Here is a 21262-nt window from a genome sequence, read left to right on the forward strand (position 1 = left end):
AAGAGAGAGACAGAAGGTGCAGTTAGGCAAGTCCTTTTACTGGAAATTGACTTCCTAAAAAGCTATCTCCTCACATGCTTACTTGTTTCCCATTTTGTAGGACCTAACACAATAATAACAACAAATCTCCACCAGAACAAGAAAGAGCGGAAAACAGATGTCAGAGGAGAGAGCCAACAAAAGGAATGAAAGCCACTGCGCTATGCTGAGCATTGCAAAGTCCATGGGTTTCCACATGCAAAACAGGAAGTGACAGAGGAAGAACATTGTTTGGCAGCTTTTCTCAAATCAGATGAAAAATGGGGAAAGACTATGGGATTCAGGAGGGGTGGGCAAGGACGACAGGAAACAAACCTAGTTTACTGCTTAACAGGCAAGAATTTACACCATTTAAAAACTTCCGCAAAGATCACAGCTTATCATGAAATATATTGTATGCCTTGCTGGGTGAGACCAATGGGCCTTTCCCCCAGTATCCTGTCTCTGTCCAGAACCAGGTGTTCCAGATGAAATGTACAACATTACATGCTATTGACAACTTCCTATACATTTCCATCTCCCCTACAGTCATAGGCTTATGTAATTCTTAAGTATGAAGGGGCTGGCAGATTTATTCTATAATGCACTTAATCAGTTTTCATTGACTGACCTCCATTCTTCCCCACCCCACCCCTTTTAAAGTATTATAATAAAAAATAGTTTCTGTTCATTTATTATTATCATAACTGCATGCATAATTGTATCACAAAATGAATAAGAACAAACAACAAAACCTGACCCCTTAATAATCTTTTAAACATAATGTTACTAATCAAGAATTTACCCAAATAGAATGCTTTAAAGTTTCCTACCTGCTACAGTCAGGGGAAGAAGAAAGGGAAAAAAATCAATTCAACATTCTCTAAATACAGAAATATCTAATCTCTAGTCCAAAATGGTTATTCCAAGCCAAAATAAAGCAATGTCTTTAAGAAGAGAAAATAATTTGTCCATATCTTATCTAAACCGTTACCTAAATCACTTAGTTTATTCATACATGGAACTTCTAATGCTTTCTGTAGCCATTCTCTAACAGATGGAATTGTTGAATTTTTTCCCCAATATCATGCCAAGGTAATCCTTGGTGCAAGTAAAAGGTTGACAATCAAAATTTCACACTCTTTGAAACATTTGCATACAATATTCTGCATTTTCTCTTACATTTTACTTGAATTTTCAAGATGATTTCAACAAATAGACCACTCGCATTCTTCCAACAATCTTCCTGTTTATGTGAAATTATTGATCATTGGTTGGCACATTTGCCATAGAAACACAGGGAGTCTAAGTCTTTGCTTCAAGCCTGGCATTCAGCAGATCAGAAAGTAGGAGGATGCTATCTTTAAGAGTCTCCTGCAGCTAATCAGAAGCCATACCTTGGTTTTTGAATGGTTCCAGGAGTCAAACCAAGGTACCACTGTAAATAGAAAATACTACATCAAATTAAAGTGATCTCATGCATGCTTAAAACATGTCATGGGAAATGTGGGTTTGTCCACCTACCCCTGAAAACAGCAACTCCACAGCGTCTCTCCTGGCAGCAAAAACAAAACACAGGGCTGACCCAGGTTATTTTATTTACTGGACAAGATGGTCCCCAGTCATTTCACATACTGAAGCTGATCATAGTAGCAGCTGAATCTTATTTCAAGACTGGAGATGAAACCACGCTTTCTACCACACCAGAGAGCAGGAGGCTGGTTTATGATTAAGTCACTTGGGACACATGACTCTGTACTCCAACATCTCATCGCCACTCCCCAGCATCTTCTGCCTCACCCTGCCTAACGTTAGAGCTGGTCTTGACAAAATATTTGCCATCTTAGCATTGTGGCCCGAGTTTCCCCTAGAATCATAGAATCATAGAGTTGGAATAGACCACAAGGGCCATCGAGTCCAACCCCCTGCCAAGCAGGAAACACCATCAGAGCACTCCTGACATATGGTTGTCAAGCCTCTGCTTAAAGACCTCCAAAGTAGGAGACTCCACCACACTCCTTGGCAGCAAATTCCACTGTCAAACAGCTCTTACTGTCAGGAAGTTCTTCCTAATGTTTAGGTGGAATCTTCTTTCTTGTAGTTTGGATCCATTGCTCCGTGTCCGCTTCTCTGGAGCAGCAGAAAACAACCTTTCTCCCTCCTCTCTATGACATCCTTTTATATATTTGAACATGGCTATCATATCACCCCTTAACCTCCTCTTCTCCAGGCTAAACATGCCCAGCTCCCTTAGCCGTTCCTCATAAGGCATCGTTTCCAGGCCTTTGACCATTTTGGTTGCCCTCCTCTGGACACGTTCCAGTTTGTCAGTGTCCTTCTTGAATTGTGGTGCCCAGAACTGGACACAGTACTCCAGGTGAGGTCTGACCAGAGCAGAATACAGTGGCACTATTACTTCCCTTGATCTAGATGCTATACTCCTATTGATGAGGCCCAGAATTGCATTGGCTTTTTTAGCTGCCGCGTCACACTGTTGGCTCATGTCAAGTTTGTGGTCAACCAAGACTCCTAGATCCTTTTCACATGTACTGCTCTCAAGCCAGGTGTCACCCATCTTGTATTTGTGCCTCTCATTTTTTTTGCCCAAGTGCAATACTTTACATTTCTCCCTGCTAAAATTCATCTTGTTTGTTTTGGCCCAGTTTTCTAATCTGTCAAGGTTGTTTTGAAGTGTGATCCTGTCCTCTGGGGTGTTAGCCACCCCTCCCAGTTTGGTGTCATCTGCAAATTTGATCAGGATGCCCTTGAGTCCATCATCCAAGTCGTTGATAAAGATGTTGAATAAGACCGGGCCCAAGACAGAACCCTGTGGCACCCCACTAGTCACTCTTCTCCAGGATGAAGAGGAACCATTGATGAGCACCCTTTGGGTTCGGTCAGTCAGCCAGTTACAAATCCACTGAGTGGTAGCATAGTCAAGACCGCATTTTACCAGCTTCTTTACAAGAATATCATGGGGCACCTTGTCAAATGCCTTGCTGAAATCAAGGTAGGCTACATCCACTGTGTTCCCTTCATCTACCAGGCTTGTAATTCTGTCAAAAAAACGAGATCAGGTTAGTCTGACATGACTTATTTTTCAGAAATCCATGCTGACTATTGGTGATCACAGCATTCCTTTCTAGGTGCTCACAGACTGTTTGCTTAATGATCTGCTCCAGAATCTTCCCTGGTATTGATGTCAGACTGACTGGGCAATAATTATTTGGGTCCTCTCTTTCCCCCTTTTTGAAAATAGGGACAACATTTGCCCTCCTCCAGTCTGCCGGGACTTCGCCTGTTCTCCAGGAATTCTCAAAGATGACTGCCAGTGGTTCTGAGATCACATCTGTCAGTTCTTTTAATACTCTTGGATGCAGTTCATCTGGCCCTGGAGACTTGAATACATCTAAACTGGCCAAGTATTCTTGTACTATCTGTGCCTCAAGCTCCAGCCAATGAAGTGAAGGAGGGCAAAGAACTTGGAGCGTGACAACATCAAGTTGGACTTTTTTTTAGTAGACTTTTATGGGGAGTAGGAGGGGGAACTAGAGAAAAGGAGAACACTTGGACCTTAGTTTCATCCTTGAACTTGGTTAGCAAACTCCAGCCCTGAGAACAAGACTTCCATGGCTCCTGGGAAATGAAGGACCACAGCTGCAAATGATCTATCTGAAAAAGTGTCCCTCTCTGTGCTCTTTCATGTGGACTTGAAGCAAGAAGGGAATAATTAGAGGGCTTCTGCCAGCAGATCTGGGAAGTTGCAGCAGGACATATAGAAGGAGAAGGCAGTCAGGAGGTGTTTGCCAGCAGACCACAGGGCAGTTTACAACATAAGAAAATGGAGGGGTTGAGATTACACAGACATGTGTGCCTGATATCTACAAGCCATTTGGGGAATGCAGATCCTACTTGAAATGGTCAGTTCGGCGACTGCAGTCCCACAAGAATAGTAGAGATACATTTTCCTCACTTTTGATTTAGTGCTGCAATAAGTGGGAAAAGATGCCATCTGGATATAGCTTAAGGTCAGCAGGACTGAAGCTGTTCAGGACTTTCTAGGCCAAAGCCTTGTACTTTGAAATGCGCCAGGAGGCCAATGGTGATGCTGAAGCATGGGTTCAATGTGATTCCCATATTTTCCTTCAGAAGTGAATCGCAGCAAGGGACAGGTGCTAAAATAAACCAGAGGAAAAATGAAAACGTACAAACTATATACAGTCATTCATCTTCTGGCAGCCTGGGCGAAGCACAAGCCAGTGTCAATTTAACGAACTGAAGCTTTAACAGTGCCTTTTGAACTGCTTGAATTAACAAAATCAATCCTCATAAATTAAAGTATCATTGATCTATGATACAATTAAGTCCTATAATCCCCCCACCCACACACACACAAAAAAAAGCAAAAGCTATCAGCATATGCCGTGTCACCAAGCTACTTCCAACACTGAATTTTAACCACTGTTGGCTACCTCTCATGCCGGTCTGTGTAAAATTCCCATCTGGCACATGAAATGCTCACATTAGGATACAGTATTCCACTCACCCTCACTCTCCCCCTCCCATACACACCACCTCCATTTTTCAATTTAGGCTGACATCTGCTGGCCTAAGCTAATGGTTAGGCAAACAATGCTGAATGCAGCCCGGTTTCAGGAGGCATTTCTGCCTTTTGTCATTTCTGCTTTGAAACCACAACCAAACCTCTTAATTACGTAGGAAATTCACATGGAATAATAATTTGGGAAGCAGCAAGGGATGAACAATACCAGCCGATGAAAATGACGTTGACATAATGAATTATATGCATTGCAAATACAGCGCACTGTGTCCTTAATACAGAGAGTCAATAGGAACCATCATATATTGGCCAATTAAGCCTATACAGAGAGGGGCGATTTAATGGTACCATACTGGGGGTCATAATGGGAAGTCAGCACACACGCCCCCTCTTTTAACCTTTGCAGTCAGACTAAGGGAAGGGGGAGTGGCCTTTGTGGCTGGCAATGGCCTAGAGAGGTTTGATCCGACAGAGGGTAATTTAGGACAAAATGCTTGCCTTTCAGCCAAGTGCATGGGACATTTCCGGCAGTAATTAGTGGCAGTCCAAATGTAGAGGAACTAACTATAGAGAGAGACCTATGGCAGAATGACTGACAGGATGCATAAAAAAGCACAATTTCATGACAAGAAGATTGAGTCCAATGCGGCCAATGCGGCTTAAATCCCCAGTACTAAAAAGCCAAATAAGAAGTTCTTTAAAAACACACCCAAATATCATCAGGTCAAGTTGATATATACAGGTATACAGTGGTACCTTGGGTTACAGACGCTTCAGGTTACAGACTCCGCTAACCCTGAAATAGTACCTCGGGTTAAGAACTTTGCTTCAGGATGAGAACAGAAATCATGTGGCAGCAGCGGGAGGCCCCATTAGCTAAAGTGGTGCTTCAGGTTAAGAACAGTTTCAGGTTAAGAATGGACCTCCAGAATGAATTAAGTTCTTAACCCGAGGTACCACTGTACATCTATAAGGAACATAAGAAGCATTTGCCAGATCAAACCAAGCACATTTCTAGTCCAGCATCCTCTGGGCAACCCTGATGTCGATAAGAAGCCCACAGGTAGAGAGTCGCCCAATGAGAGAAAGAAGGGAGAGTCAGTTCCACAGTTCTTGCTTTGACATGAGAACTGAGCCCAAGAATAGTGGAACATTGTATTCAGGCTGGCTCTGGACCTTGTGCACCTTGTCTTGGGACTCCTTGCCCTCCCTCTGCTGAACCCCCTTGGCAGATGGTCAGTTGCAAGACTTTTGAAGTCCATGTGGGCACCCCCATCCACGGAGAAGGTCATGTTGAAACACTCATAGTCAGAGAGGTGAGAGTAACAAGGCCAGAATGCCTTTTTGTGAGAGGTGGGACTCTCCTCCGGCTAAGTGGCTCATACACTTTTAATAAAGGGAGTTTCATCAGGTGTAGCTCACACCGTTTGTGTAATGCTGAGATAAGAATAAGAAGAATGTATTACGATCACACCCAACTGTATGCTCTCTTTGTTTATTTAACTGTTATACATGGAAGCTCTGTTGTTTTAGTTCGGCGGAGGGAGGATTGGTTGCTCTCAGCCATGCAACTATTCTGTTCAGAAGTCAGCATTTGCCATGTTTGGGCATGTGCTCAAAGAAAGACGTCTGCAGCAGTGGGGCAAAAGCCACATACTGAATTCAGTTGGCCACAGATTTACAGCACAATCTTATGAGGTGAGGACTTTTTTTAAATAATAAAAAAGCATACTGAAGCACAAATGTGGAGAACTGAGAGTAAGACTGGAAAAATGAGAGAGAGAAAGAAACAGAAAAGGACATTCACCTATCCCTACTCAGAAGTAAACCTTATTGTGTTCACCGAGGCTTACTCACAGATAAAGTATCTATAGAATTGCAGTTTTAGAAGTCAGACTACTAAAACTTCACAATGGGTCCAAAAGCTGAAGTGATCATTTGAGAAAGCCATCAAATATGTCATAGGTAAAGGTAAAGGTACCCCTGACTGTTAGGGCCAATCGCAAACAACTCTGAGGTTGCGCACTCATCTCGCTTTACTGGCTGAGGGAGCCGACGTTTGTCTGCAGGCAGCTTCCGGGTCATGTGGCCAGCATGACTAAGCTGCTTTTGATGAAGCAGAGCAGCACACAGAAATGCCGTTTACCTTCCCACCTATTTATCTACTTGCACTTTGACGTGCTTTCGAACTGCTAGGTGGGCAGGAGCAGGGACTGAACAACGGGAGCTCACCTCATCGCGGGGATTCAAACCGCCGACCTTCTGATCAGCAAGCTCTAGGCTCTGTGGTTTAGACCACAGCGCCACCCGCGTCCCCCCAAATATGTCATATGCCAAACCGAATTCAAGTGATCAATGTGATTTCTTTTTTTAAAAATAAAATTATTATTAATAATTTTTTATTTGTACCCCACCCTCCCCGGCCGGAGCTGGGCTCAGAGTGGCTAACATCATACAAATAATACAATAAAATATCTTTCCACCTACGTTTATATGACACCCCCTTATTATTTTAATCCCTCTGATCCACTGTGATCTGCAACAGTTTTGCAAGCTGGTCTTGGGTTTTGCTATCTCACAACCTTTGAAGCAGCAATACCAGGGATTGATCTGAGGACCTTCTGTATGCAAGACATGTGCTCATGCACTGAACTGCAGTCTCAATCACAATAGCCAGTCACGAAAAATAAATGCAATACCTCTATTAATGCCTTCTGACTTCATATCATTCCTTGCTTGGTTAGCTATGAATGGGCCACTGAGCAAGCACTTTGAATGCCTCTCGAATGCGACAACATGCAAAATGAGCAGGGTCTGTTTCAGTAGCGTTATTGTCTCTAGGAACGGCAGGAAACAAACGTCTCAGAACAGAAGATCTACGCGGCCCTCTGCTTTGCGGCTTGCTTCTTCCAAAGTGATGCAGGAAACAGAGTGCTTGCTCAGTTACTTTTATCCCACTTTGCAGACACATATGTGCTCCCAAAATGGCTCACATCAATAAAAAAATAAAAGGAGATACAAGCCCTTCCCTCAGAGTCACAAATGAAAAAGACAAGGCTTCTAAGGGAAGGGGAGTGTGGTCGAAAAGTTAGAAGAGGGAGATCAGTTGGACAAGGTCAGAATAAAGTCATTTATGCAGAAGCGGATGTTAGAGTTGATGAGAGTGAAATCCCTGATCTAGACCTTGTGCAGAGTAGAAAATGAATTTGCTTTCCACCACAAGAATGAATTACAAAGTTGTACTGGAAACAGTCTTAAGATAGTTACAAATAAACATTACAAAGATACACAATAACACATTGTGCTTAAACAAGTAAGCAATGCTGCCCCATCAAAATTACAGTTCAGTAATTTTCCTCTCTCTGATCCCAGAGAGAGATCCTATGCAATCATCTTGTTTGATCACCATCGCTGAATTTTGCATCTACTGCTACTGGCTCTACCAACTAACAAAGGCTTAGTTCACAGGTTTCATTTCCTGCTGTGAGAGGCCTGCAGCTCAGAGCGCTGGACAATATAAAAACACGGAAATAAATAACATAGTAACAAACATAAACAATACCCCCACCCCAACAGTTTAAAAGGTAATAGATTGGGAGGAGAGGAATGTTTTCGCCTGGCATCTAAAGATATGTAATGAAGGCATCAGGTGAGCCTCCCTAGGGAGAGAATTCCAAAAGTGGGGAGCCACTGCAGAAAAGTCCCATTTTTCATTTCAGGGCTCTTGTGGAGGCACACAAATCAGGGCATAATGTGATGATCGCAGGATCCAGGGTGGTTCATGGGGAAGAGGCAGTTCTTGATGTATTATGATCCTGAGCCACAATCAGTGAGAAATAATTTTGAACTGCGATTAAGGAATCAAAGAATGGTAAATCTTCAGAACCAGATTGGTTCTGTGTGGAGTACTATAAACACTTCTCAGAAAATCTTTTTCCACACTTATTGGACTTATTTAGCACTATTCTTTCATGAGGACAGATTCCAGAGTCCACAGAATGCTACTCATTCCTAAACTAAAGATATTAAGCAATTAAATTCCCATAGGTCTACCACATTGCTTAATGGAGATTATAAGTTATTTTTACTACAATTCTAGCAAATAGACTCAACATATTTATACCATATCTCTTGACCAAGGCTAGTCTGGTTTTCTGTTGTGTGCAGGCCCTATCTGACAATTACTGAATTTTATTCATTACTGCATAAAAAATATATCTGCCAGGAATTATATCGAGGGGAGGTGCCAGTGGGCCAAATTTATGACTCTTGTTACCCTGCTAGAAATGGATCAATTTCATTCCTTTGGAAGATTTATTCAGTGGTGAGCATATTGGGCCTGTTCAGATGGAACGTTTTAGAAGAATTTTTTAGGGAAGTTAAAATAATTTGAGTATGTTTGGTAGTGTGTTTAAGGAAAGTCTCACATGACTCTATTTCTCAGTTGCAAAGTCTGTTACCTAAAGACCTATCTATGGGAGTCTGTCTGATATGATTCATGGGTATATTTCTACAGGTTAAAGACTTCCCTATTATCTATGAATTAAAGCCCAATCAATCTCTCGTGTTGTTTTATTCAAATGAGCGCTCATCATTCCCCATTGGTTTTTGTCCCTCTCTCCCTAGACATCATACTTCCGCCACTTGCTCAATATTATCCCAAATGTACTGATTGACATTAAGCTACTTGGGATGGACAATGATCATTACTAATATAAAAAAATGATTCATGGCTCCCTCACATTGCTAGTGCTTTAGCACTCATGTGGACACATCTGAGTTCAGTCCTGCTGTGTCTTCAATGCCCTCCCATCTTCTGGCATTATTACCCAGCATGAAACATGGTGGATCGAGCAGTCCTGTCCTCACCCTGCCACCCCAGACACCAGAGACCTATGAATGTCTTCATGGTCAACATCTAAATGATAAAGTTATTTCTGTGACACCCATGCTAAGCAAAATCCTTTAGCGTAATGCCACAATCTATAATCTTTGAGAATTCTTGGAGAGCAGGCAAATGTTGTCCCCATCTTCAAAAAGCGGGGGGTTAGGGGTTGGGGAGAAGATCCAGGAAAGGTCCTAGAACCGATAATTAAACAGGCAACCTGTGAGCACTTAGAAAAGGATGCTGTGATTATGAAGACACAGCATGGGTTTCTCAAAAACAAGCCATGCCAGACGACTCCCATTTCTTTTTCTGATGGAGTTACAGGCTTGGTTAATCAGGGGGATGCTGTGGACATAGTGTATATTGACCTCAGTAAGGTTTTTGACAAAGTTCCCATGATATTCTTGTGAGGAAGCTGGTAAAATGTGGGTTGAAAGAAGTAACTGTGGATTTGTAGCTGCTTCACTGACCGAACCCAAAGAGTACCCATTAATGGTTTCTCATCATCCTGGGGAAAAGTGACAAGTGGGGTGCCACAAGCGTCTGTCCTGGGTCTGTTGTTGTTCAATGTATTTATAAATGACTTGGGAGGGGATGCTCATCAAATCTGCAGATGACACCAAACTGGGAGGAACTGCCACAGAAGACAGAATCGGAATTCAAGATGACCTTAACAGATTGGAGAACCGAGCCCAAATTTCCCGTGCAGACAGTAGTATTCCAAATAAAAATACCACAAGGGGATCCTGTGATAACCGAAAGTATTATTTCTGTCTGTGTGCAGGAGACACCATGGTGAACCATGGAAAGGAGATGTTGTTAAATCCCTAATTGAACTGTGTGTGCAAAATGACTACCGATGCACATTAACATTTCTGAAGTTGCCATGGGAATGAAATTAGAAGTTAAGCAGTAAGGTATGTGTAAACACATCCATAGATTTTCTTGAACTTCTTTTGCAGCAGAAAGCGGGATGGTGGGGGGAGTATTGCTAGCCCATCCATCAGGTCGTATTGACACACTCAGTTGGAGAGAGGTTTGTCTGGCAAGGCCGTAAAAGGCAGAGGCTCAAAGGGGTGGAATGTCACGTCTAGGGCATTTCACATTACCATAGAATCCCAGAATGGCAGAGTTGGAAGGGACAACACAGATCATCTAGTCCAACCCCCTGCAATGCAGGAATCTTTCACCCAATGTGGGGCTTTAACCCACAGCCCATGAGATTAAGAGTCTTATGCTCTACCAACTGAGCTATCCAAGCTGCTAGTGTCCCATTTACATGCATGTTCTGACATCAGTGCAGGAGTCAGTCCAAATTACTCACTTTTTGCATGCCTCTTTTGAGTTTGGGGATCTCATTCTGCTCTGACCAGTTTCCAATGCTCATAAGCTTTCCCCTGCAACTCCTATAATGATAGACTGTCACCATCAGCTCCAGTCTTTTCTAGACATTGTTACTGTGGATTCTGGTGTTGTCTGTTTGTCAAACATTTGAAATTTCGATATTTGATATTTGACACCTGACATCCCATATTTGACTTGGACAATGTGTGGCATTTGACAGTCTGCATTTGCTACATTATAAGTTGACATTTGATATCCAGTGTTGACATTCAACATATGATAATATGGAGGAAGAATATTAGAGAATGGATCAATTCCAAACAGCACTAGGATGTTCTGTGGGGCAAATATAGAAGAATGAAGAATTCACTTATTCTGGGAAGTGTGACTTCAAAATTAAAATGTATGTGTAAGAATGCATCATGCACCACTGACTGGGTAAATATTAATACCGTAAGTTTCTATGTAGATATTTTTCTTTAATTGCAACAGTGGGCTTGAGAATTAATATTCAGTGCTGGTTACATACCAAGAGGTCACAGTGCTGTAACATTTCCCCCCACTTAGTATAAATCAGTCAGGGGGTATTCCAGCTTTAAATCACCTTTATGGATTGCCACAAATTTCCATGGTCAATCCAACTGCCCGGTCGAATTTCAACAAGTCCTATTTGTATTTCCACACTTCCTATTATTTGCAATGATTTGCTTCAGCCTCAGATCTCAGGTGGTTTTTGTACATTCTCATTAAACTCAACACTGAATTGCATCATAGGTCTTGTAGTCAACAGGTGCTCAACAACAGGTCTATTTAGCTTGCAGTTACATAACACCAACAGTTTTGCATATATAGTTTAAGATGACAAAGCAGTTTTGCAACTGTGACCTAAGAAGAATGTGTGTAAGAATTGCACTAAGGTTGTAGTTCTATGTACACTTCCCTGGGAATAAGCAGCAAGGATTTCTTCTGAGTAAATGTGCATAGAGTTATGCTATCAATGTTTTGTGCAACCTCCATTTGCCCAGCTGGTGTACTGTAGAAATCTAAAGGAAGCAACGTCAGCTTTAGTAAGTCAGCCTGGCATTTCAGAAGACAATTCTCTGCTAGCAAAATCCTAATTCCTATCCTGAATCATGTCTTACACAGACTTCAGAAAAAAATCTCTATAAAATGTCGTGACAGGCACTGTAGTTCAGTGAACAGCTTGTTGTCGAGCAGAGTTCAGATTGCATCTTAGTTATGGACTTACATTGCCCTTGAATAAGTCACTCAGCAGCAGTTCACTGTTGTTAAATTGGGAATAACTGGGTCCCATTATTTGGTGATCATGGTATCTCCCTTGCCAGGTAAGTACTTATCTGGTCCCATTATTTCGGGGCAATCCTGTCACCCCACCACCACTTTGCCCCTCTGCTCCAACAGTTGCTTACCACCCCCTTCTGCCCCCATAACACATGCACATGAATGCACACGAGGACCACAGTGACTCCTACCACACCACCTCCAGCCAAATTTCCTAGTAGTGGGACTCAGAACATCCAGAAACAGGTGCCGTTTGGACCATATGACGCAGAGGAGGGAGCATGGCTGCAAGGTGAGAGTGCGGCACCAAAAACCGTGCGTCTTTTGATCCTGTACTCTGGTGGGAGCCAGCTGACTCTCGCTGAGCTTGGGAGCCAAAACAGGACATCCTGGGAATTCTGGGATGTCCCAGTCAAATCAGGATGGTTGAGGGGTATGCAGCAAGTCCCCAACCCTGGCTCAGCCAAAGACACACCAGTGTAATTTGCTCATCCTAGTTCACCTGAAACTGGCCAAGCCAATGGCAGAAAGAGACATAGTGTGAATGTGGCAGGGGTAATACCAGTCAGATGACCTGGCCGACTGGCATAGAACAGTTTTAAAGGCTTATTCTCCTTTTTTCAGGCTTAGACTGAGCAGCTGCACCACTGGGTGGGGTTTGGATCTGGTGTAACTCTACACTGGCTTGATTTGCGCCAACTTGGCGCTGTGGTCTAAACCACAGAGCCTAGGGCTTGCTGATCAGAAGGTCAGCGGTTCGAATCCCCGCAACAGGGTGAGCTCCCGTTGCTCCGTCTCTGCTCCTGCCCACCTAGCAGTTTGAAAGCATCTCAAAGTGCAAGTAGATAAATAGGTACCGCTCCGGCAGGAAGGTAAACGGCATTTCCATGCACTGCTCTGGTTCGCCAGAAGTGGCTTAGTCATGCTGGCCACATGACCCAGAAGCTGTACGCCAGCTCCCTCAGCCAATAAAGCGAGATATGCGCTGCAACCCCACAGTTGTCCGCGACTGGACTTAACGGTCAGGGGTCCCCTTTACCCTTTACTGTTCATGGAGTTGCTCCCTAAGTGACTTTCTTAACACAGTCATTGCAAGGATGAAGCAAATAAAGGCTGCAAAACATGTTGAACACAGAAAAAGGAAATTAAGAATTCTTATTCAATAACAGCAGCCATTCCATTAACTTCAGTGATACTGTGGTGAATTATGCGTTCACAGGTCTGCTGTAGAGGTTTCCTTTATTTTTGGAAAATATAAGTTCTAGTCAATTCACTCAGCTGGACTTAAAACCAGAGTAAGAATCTGGCCAGCCGAATTTGGACCACACTCATGGCCCAAGGCAGCTGAGGTGCTCACAAAATGAAGCCATTCTCTTGGCAGGCATGCTCTGACCTGTGCATTAAGCCCTCTGTTTACAATGCTGGGTCGACTGGGTGCTTGTGTGCGGTTTGGCAGCTGCAACAAGCCCACAGGAGGAAAATCGCCTGAGCCAAGGAAGAAAGGAGTGAAATTCCCAATTAAAAGCTCCAACCTGCAACAGCTGCCCTCCCTTCCAAGGCTTTGCAACTTCACAGAAGTGAGAGTAACAGTGGGGTTTTCCTCTCGCAGTTACCGAGATCACGCAGCTCTCTTGACATTGACGCATTCACGGCCCTCGCTGTCTTTTACAAATGACACCTCTGACAATTATAAAAGCCTTAAGCGCAGGTAGATCTTTTCTTCTATAAATATCAATGCAATTTTCTCTCTGGCACATGGAACAGGGTGGTATTTTCACTCTCCTCTGCCTGGCTGAGCTCCCGTGTTCTGTTTAATTGTTAGTCAAAAGGGAACCGTGCTGGCTTTCTTTAGACTTTATGGCTCTCAGGCTTAAAGGGTTCTTCTCGAAGCCTCTCCTCCGCTGCCCCCACCCCCACCCCAGAAGCCCCCCGGATCCACACAAACATTTAATTTACAAAACTGACACATTAGCTCCAATGGCCTGCGAGAATAAATGAATAACGCTGTATGTTCGTTTGCCATACAACAGCAACATTTTCTCAAAGATTGTTTTTAATTGAAACCATTCATCATGTTGAATGTGGAACGTATTCATTAGAAAGCAGTGCCTTTGGAAAGGATGGGAGGCTTAGGAGATCACCAGTAATAGGAAATGAAGGGCCGCCTCACATCGTTACTTCCTCCAACATGGAGATTAATACACATGGCGGGGATGTGTGTGAAACGCAATGCGTTAGCGCTACTCAACTATATCTATTTCACTCTGGGCTGGCGCACCAGGAAGCCCGTTAGGAGCAAACAGTGCAGATTAACGGCGCTTGGGACAAGGACACCACAGAGCAGTGTAGGGTCTCTGACACATTGTTTTCGCAGGGGTTGGAGAATTGCTTGTGTTTTGAATACCCTAGTGTAACATTAGCTCTGCAACTTTAGGAGGAAATCCCAATTGTACTGCAAATAAGATGAAAATTCTTCTTAGGTTTCTACACGGGTATTAATCTTCATGCAGTAGGCCAAAATCGGTTGATACCCACTCCAAAAATCTCATCTGGTGGTCTAAATGGCACCCTTGGTGGTAGGCCACTAAACCTGTGCTAGTTAAATGCAGTTAAGCAGTGCATGTAGGCGGGGGCTCGCTAAAGCCATCCAATTCTCTCTCCCTCCGATAATGTTTGCTCAGAGTACCCAGGCCAGCCAGGTGAAAAGTACTGTGATTCAAGAATGGGATAAAACACACAATGAGACAAAGAGATACACATACATGGGGTTGTGTGTTCCCAACAGAAATGCTGAGTCAGATCATTGGTCCAACTAGCTCCATATCATCTATGCTGAGTGGTAGTGGAGTTATTTCCTAGCCCCACATGGAGATGGTGGGGATTGAACCTGAAACCTTCTGTGTGCAAAGCTATCACTGAACTATGGCCCTGTTGGAGCAGTCAGGAATCTTTTTCAGCTGGAAGAATATGGCAATGGCTCCACCACTTTTCATATACATGGAAATGTTCAGATCAGCCTGGACTGACTTTTGAGAAAACGGCCCTTAACCCAGATTTTGAGCATCTACTTTTCCCTCCTCCAATTGGAAGTCCTCATGATTCCTTGATGTCATCCATTTCATGAAGCTCAGGTTAGCTCCTGATCCCTTGCCTGATCTTATTTAGAGATATATATTTTTTAATTTAAAAAACCACCCAGTGTTTAACACTCATCTTCCCTTGACATTCATACCAATCTGCCGCTTGAGCAGGATCCTTCATATCCCCCTCACATCTCACTTTTACTGAAGTATGGTTGGTTACCAACTTTTGTGAAACCCTAGATGTGCAAAGAAAAAAAATGCTACTGAGAAATGTCATCAATCCTATCAAAAGTATCAATTCTCTTATGGATGTTTGGCTTGAATGAGACAATCCAGATTCTCCTCAAGCAGAAGTTTGATGGCAACTGTAATAACAGGAATGCTTATGCCAAAAAGAAGAGGGAAAAAGTAATGAGAGATGAAATGGCCCACCAAAAGAAGAAAATACTAATTCCAACTGAAATAGAATAACTAATGCTGAAGACAATATGATGCAGAGACCTAGCTCACATTCGCCCAAGTGATAAATGTGAAGCCTGACTTCAAGGTTACTAAATAAGTGCACTGTGTGAAATGTCTATATGCAATTCATCATGTCAATGAACAGCAAAGAGCCACTTACATCCCAGCCTGTCATGCCATATATTAGACACAAGACACAGATGAACCTAAGCAAAACATATCTCGTTGTCTTACAAAGGTGCAATCAGAAGTAAGGAGGATTTTAAAAAATAAATAAAAATCATTGAATTGTTTACACGGTAAGCTCTCCTGCTGCGGCAGGACTTTTGACAATAAATAAAACAGTAATTAGACTTATTGAAAAACGGCACATGTGAAACATGAAGTTTGGGAAGGGGCCACAGTTCCATGCTTTGCATGCAAAAGTTCACAGGTTTGATCTGTGGCATCTCCAGGTGGGGCTAAGAAAGAACCCGCTCTTAAATCCTGGAGAGCTACAGCCGGTCCGTGTAGACAAGACTAAGCTAGATGGGAGTTGGAGTTGAGAGTTGGCAATGTCCAGGGACAATGGAGTGCACCTCTAGGGGTGAAGTCAAACCGCTGTGACCCCCTGTAGTGGAAATGCGGAAGACAATTGTATTTTGAGGAGTTAGGTGGCATGTCCCTTTCCCTTTAACATCCCCAGTTTGATTCTTGTGTTTCACACACCTGTCGGGAGTTTCTTGGGTTCTTCTGTGTTGCAAATGTTGGCTGGATGCCCGGCTGCAGGTAGTGGGAGACTCTCAGCTGCTCTGTATTAATTCCATCTCAGGGTCCTGGGCTAATCATGAGTAATGCCAGGTGCACTTGATTACATCAAGGCAGGCTATAAAAGCCATAGGTGGGAGGGGTCCGGAGAGCTTCTGCCCAGATCAAAGGACCTGATGATGGGAGACCAACGGTCGGGGTCTTTCTCCTGCTGGTCTACCTGGGGCTCCGGGCACCTGAAGGGGAAATTGGGTAGCCCCTGTCGGGTATGTTTTACGTTATGCTTTGTATGCTTGCTGTTTATTTGTTAATAAAACTGTTTTGGTTTCTCTTCCACCTCCTCATTCCTTTTGTCCTGTTATCTTTGAAAACTGCTGTATTTGGCAGCACATCCCCTCAGGGCGCAAGCCTGGGCAGTGTGTATGGAAGTCCTGAGCTGTCCAGATGACAAGACCCTCAGTTTCACTGATGTGGTCCAAATGAAATCACAGCAATATGGTTGGCACCAGCTTAGCTGCAGGAGTTGCCGGAAAGCGGCGCACAAAGTGCCATCCAACCACCTTAGGGACTCCACTCTGCATTTGTGTAGGGTTTACTCCTTAGCCTTTTCTTCTCCCAAATATATCCCTCAAGACAGCGGAGGTTTAGGATCAGAGTTTTCTTTCTCCTAGATGGGCTACCTTCCCAGGTTGACGAGCCCCATCTGTCCCTCACTTCCCTCTACGGCACGTGCAGAAACTACCTTCTTGACCATTGGAGCCACTATTGGTCTCATCTGCTCAATCTGCTGGAGGTTGCCTTTGCATGCAAGGGCAAGTCCCTAAGTCACCAAGGGTTTGAGACCCACCAGCTACCCTCAACTGGTTTCGCCGGCCAATCAAAGCCATTTCCCAGGATGTGGTTCAGTATATGGCAGCTTCCTATTGTCCCTAAATTTCCAAACTAGCCCAAGGCATCCAAAGCCAAGCCAAGATGATGATGATGGTGATAATTTATTATTTATACCCCGCCCATCTGGCTGGGTTTCCCCAGCCACTCTGGGCGGCTTCCAACAAAGTATTAAAATACAGTGGTCTGTTAAACATTAAAAGCTTCCCTTAACAGGGCTGCCTTCAGATGTCTTCTAAATGTCTGGTAGTTGTTATTCTCTTTGACATCTAGTGGGAGGGCGTTCCACAGGGCGGGTGCCACTACTGAGAAGGCCCTCTGCCTGGTTCCCTGTAACTTGGCTTCTCGTAGTGAGGGAACCGCCAGAAGGCTCTCGGCGCTGGACCTCAGTGTCCAGGCAGAACGATGGAGGTGGAGACGCTCCTTCGGGTATACTGGACCGAGGCTGTTTAGGGCTTTAAAGTCAGCACCAACACTTTGAATTGTGCCCGGAAATGTACTGGGAGCCTTGAAAATGTCTTGTAAGATACAATGGGAGGCCAAGAGGTTGAGACCAGACTGTAGAATTCATACCATGTTTTAGAGACAACTGAAGAAGAAGAAAGACAGACATAAGGATTAGAAGGAAAGGCATGGAAGGTCAGTCAGCAACAGATCATGTTTTGATGGCTCTGCTCTGCTTTGAAAGAGGGCTGAACAAATGCAAGGGGAATAAGGCTAGCTGTGGTTGCTAGCCACAGTGGTTGTGCACTGCCTCCAAGGTCAGAAATAATAATGCTTCTGAATACCATTTGCTGGGAACCACAGGTGGAGAGAGTGCTCCTGTGCGCAGGTCCTGCCTGAGGGTTTTCCACACGCATCTGGGTGACCCCTGCAAAAACAGGATGTTGGACGAAGTCCACCATTGACCTGATCCAACAGGCTCTTCTAATGTTCTCATGAGATGAACAACATTGTTTTTGGCAGAAGACGAACTGCGGTGGAAAAGAAACAGTGCTGCATGCAACAAATATAGGATGGAAACGGGAAATGATGCCTTATTATATCCCATTCGTCTCACAAACATTTTACATTGCTGTAGCCTGACCAAAGGCCTGTTACATTTGTGTAGCCCATGGCCCACGTGAGTATTGCTGACTATCTGCTGATTAGGCAAGAAGGTGGCCTCGCTGCCCTGCATTTAGCTGATTAGATGGCCATTGCATGGCCAATTGAATGCAAATGAAAGATAAATCTATAGGACCGTGAAGGCTTTCCTGAGACTAGCTTAGGGGGAAATTACTTTTTGTTTCCTCTGAATCAGAGATGCACCGATGGCTCAAAGACTCAACATAACAGCCCCTGACATTTTTACCAGCTATACCCATTGAGCATAATAATAATACCTAGCATTTATGCAAATGTTCAGAGCACCTCACATCCTTTAAAGGATGATCCCCCAAACTCTTCTCATCCAAATTTCTCCCCAGATTTTGGAGTTCTGAATTACCCTGTCTTGTTCCCAAAGTGGAAATAATGCATTTAGGAATCTTCCATTGTTCTGTCTCCACAGACTCTAATTTTGTATATGGCATTATGTGTGCACAGTTTGCTTTAATCTTAGATTGCTTCAGTTCATTTGATCGTTTTGTGCCTTCAGCATTTCCAGTGTACTTGTGCATATTGGAAAAACACTCCGCCAAAGCAATCTTGATGGGATCATATACAGTAACTGATTATGTGATTTATTATGTTTTGTTCTTGTATTCCTGTATTTAGACTTCGATTTTTGTGTGAACCGCTTTGAGCACAGATTTACTTGAGGAAAAATGCAGTATATATAAGTAAATGAACAATGACAATGATTGCATCAATATCCTTTTGGTGTGATGGTTTATTTTATTAGATTTCACTGTTTTTAATATATCTGTATTGCTTTTATATATTTTGAGCTACTTTGTGAAGGCCTAGGGGCTTGTTACCAGATCTTTTCATGTGTCAATGCACACATGACCATGAATCTGTATCTTGCGTGTATATTAACAAAAAAACACTAATTTAAGAAATTACCAATACAAATCTTTGTATTGATCTTTTTTCATTTACAGTATTTTTTTAATTTCACAAGATTTATATATAACCACTTGATTGTAATAAAACTTCAAAGTGGTTTACAAAGAGATTTAAACAATAAAATTAGCAGTTTTAAAAAAAGGTGTTCAAAACAACTAAACATTTTAATAAATGAAAACCAAAGATGAGCTAAAAACTATGTTAAAACACATGCCAACCTACTACAGGTCTGGATAAAGGTAAAGGTAAAGGTACCCCTGCCCATATGGGCCAGTCATGTCCGACTCTAGGGTTGTGCGCCCATCTCACTTAAGAGGCCGGGGGCCAGCGCTGTCCGGAGACACTTCCAGGTCACGTGGCCAGCGTGACAAAGCTGCTCTGGCGATCCTGCACCAGTGCAGCACACGGAAACGCCGTTTACCTTCCCGCTATAAAGCGGTACCTATTCATCTACTTGCACTTAGGGGTGCTTTCGAACTGCTAGGTGAGCAGGAGCTGGGACCGAAAGATGGGAGCTCACCCCGCTGTGGGGATTTGAACCGCCGACCATGCGATCGGCAAGTCCTAGGCACTGAGGTTTTACTCACAGCGCCACCCGCGTCCCCAGGTCTGGATAGGCCTGCCTAAACAAACATGTTTTGTCAATAGGCAGGGAGATGAAGCATCAAAAGATTGATTTCTTACCAATGTGGAACTAGTATTAAGGGGCTTCTGTAACATTGCCAGTTCTGTAGATAAAACTGCCTGGGTGGGCATATCTGGGGTAAGGTGCCAACTTTGTGCGCTATGGACAGGTTTGCATTAGCTGTGATTGCCTTGTTTACTTTAGAGGCTTTAGTAATGAACAATGAAAATCAATACGTGGAGAGTCTGCAATAACCAGCACTGTTGTTGTAATTGCAATCTTTATTAAAGAATAAAATGATTACAGATTTTTTTTAAAATGGATTTGTGGTTTTCACTGCTCCTTCAAAAAGATAACAAATTGGAAAAGGGTTGATAAATACACAGGCTGCCCCCCACATTGCTTGGGTCACAATCCTAGATGTTATTGTGCAGAAGAGAGAGAGAGAGAGAGAGAGAGAGAGACTAGAGGTGGAAAGTTCTTAAAGGCTCACCCTTGCTATGGCAAGATTGACCAAAAAATCCAAGAAGAGGCTTCGCCCCCCTCCCTCCTGGTAAAACACAGCGACACCAGTGGAGGGAGGTCAGTTATGGGCCACCAAGCCTCCATGCCAACCATTACTGGTCCCACCACAATCTGTGAATTGGGTGCATCTGAAAAAGAGCAGTGTGGCGCATGGAACAGGCTAGCTTCTGAGACAAACCAATTTGGAGATGCCAATGTACCCAGTTAAATGAAAATCTTATCAGTGAACTTCAACAGGGATTTGAAAAGAGGTGTTCACAGAGGTCCAAGATAGAACATGAGTTTGGCGACATACCAAAATACATCTATTTATTTATTTATTTATTTATTTCATTTATATGCCACCTTTCCTCCACAAAGAACCATGGGACACATATGGGTTTCCACTCCCCATTTTATCCTCACAACAAGCGTAAGAGGTAAGTTAGGCTAATAGACCATGACTGGCTCAGAGTTACCGAATGAGCTTCCTGGCTGAGTGGGATATTGAACCCTGGTTGCCTGGGTCCTATTCCAACACTCTAACCACTCTTCTTCTTCTTCGGCGATCACTCGTAGCTGAGTAAGATTGTCTTCCATAAACACGGTTTTAACAATGAGTCCGTAAGTGACTGTGGAGGCCAATTCTGGACCCACACGTCCTTCCACAGTGGGGACATTGGTTTCCAGGCAGGAGTTGATCACTGTGTGGATTTGCCAAGTGTGCCTTCCTCCCTTGCGTCCTGAGTTTGAGTGTCTTCAAAGCCCATGACACTTTGGTAAAGGCT

At 43.5% G+C, this 21262-nt stretch overlaps 1 long non-coding RNA gene across 1 annotated transcript in view; it reads right to left on the minus strand.

Annotated features, from left to right (window-relative positions):
- Positions 1-945: 945 nt before the first annotated feature.
- Positions 946-21262, minus strand: part of LOC310686045 — a 92764-nt gene continuing 72447 nt past the window's right edge. The window contains exons 4-5 of the long non-coding RNA XR_014515676.1: positions 4096-4193; positions 946-1456 (exon numbers count right to left, since the gene is read on the minus strand). This is a non-coding gene — a long non-coding RNA (uncharacterized lncRNA). The remainder of the gene's footprint in view (positions 1457-4095; positions 4194-21262) is intronic.

The sequence above is a fragment of the Podarcis liolepis genome, assembly GCF_965112155.1.
Source record: "Podarcis liolepis genome assembly, chromosome: 9".
NCBI classification, from domain to species: Eukaryota; Metazoa; Chordata; class Lepidosauria; order Squamata; family Lacertidae; genus Podarcis; species Podarcis liolepis.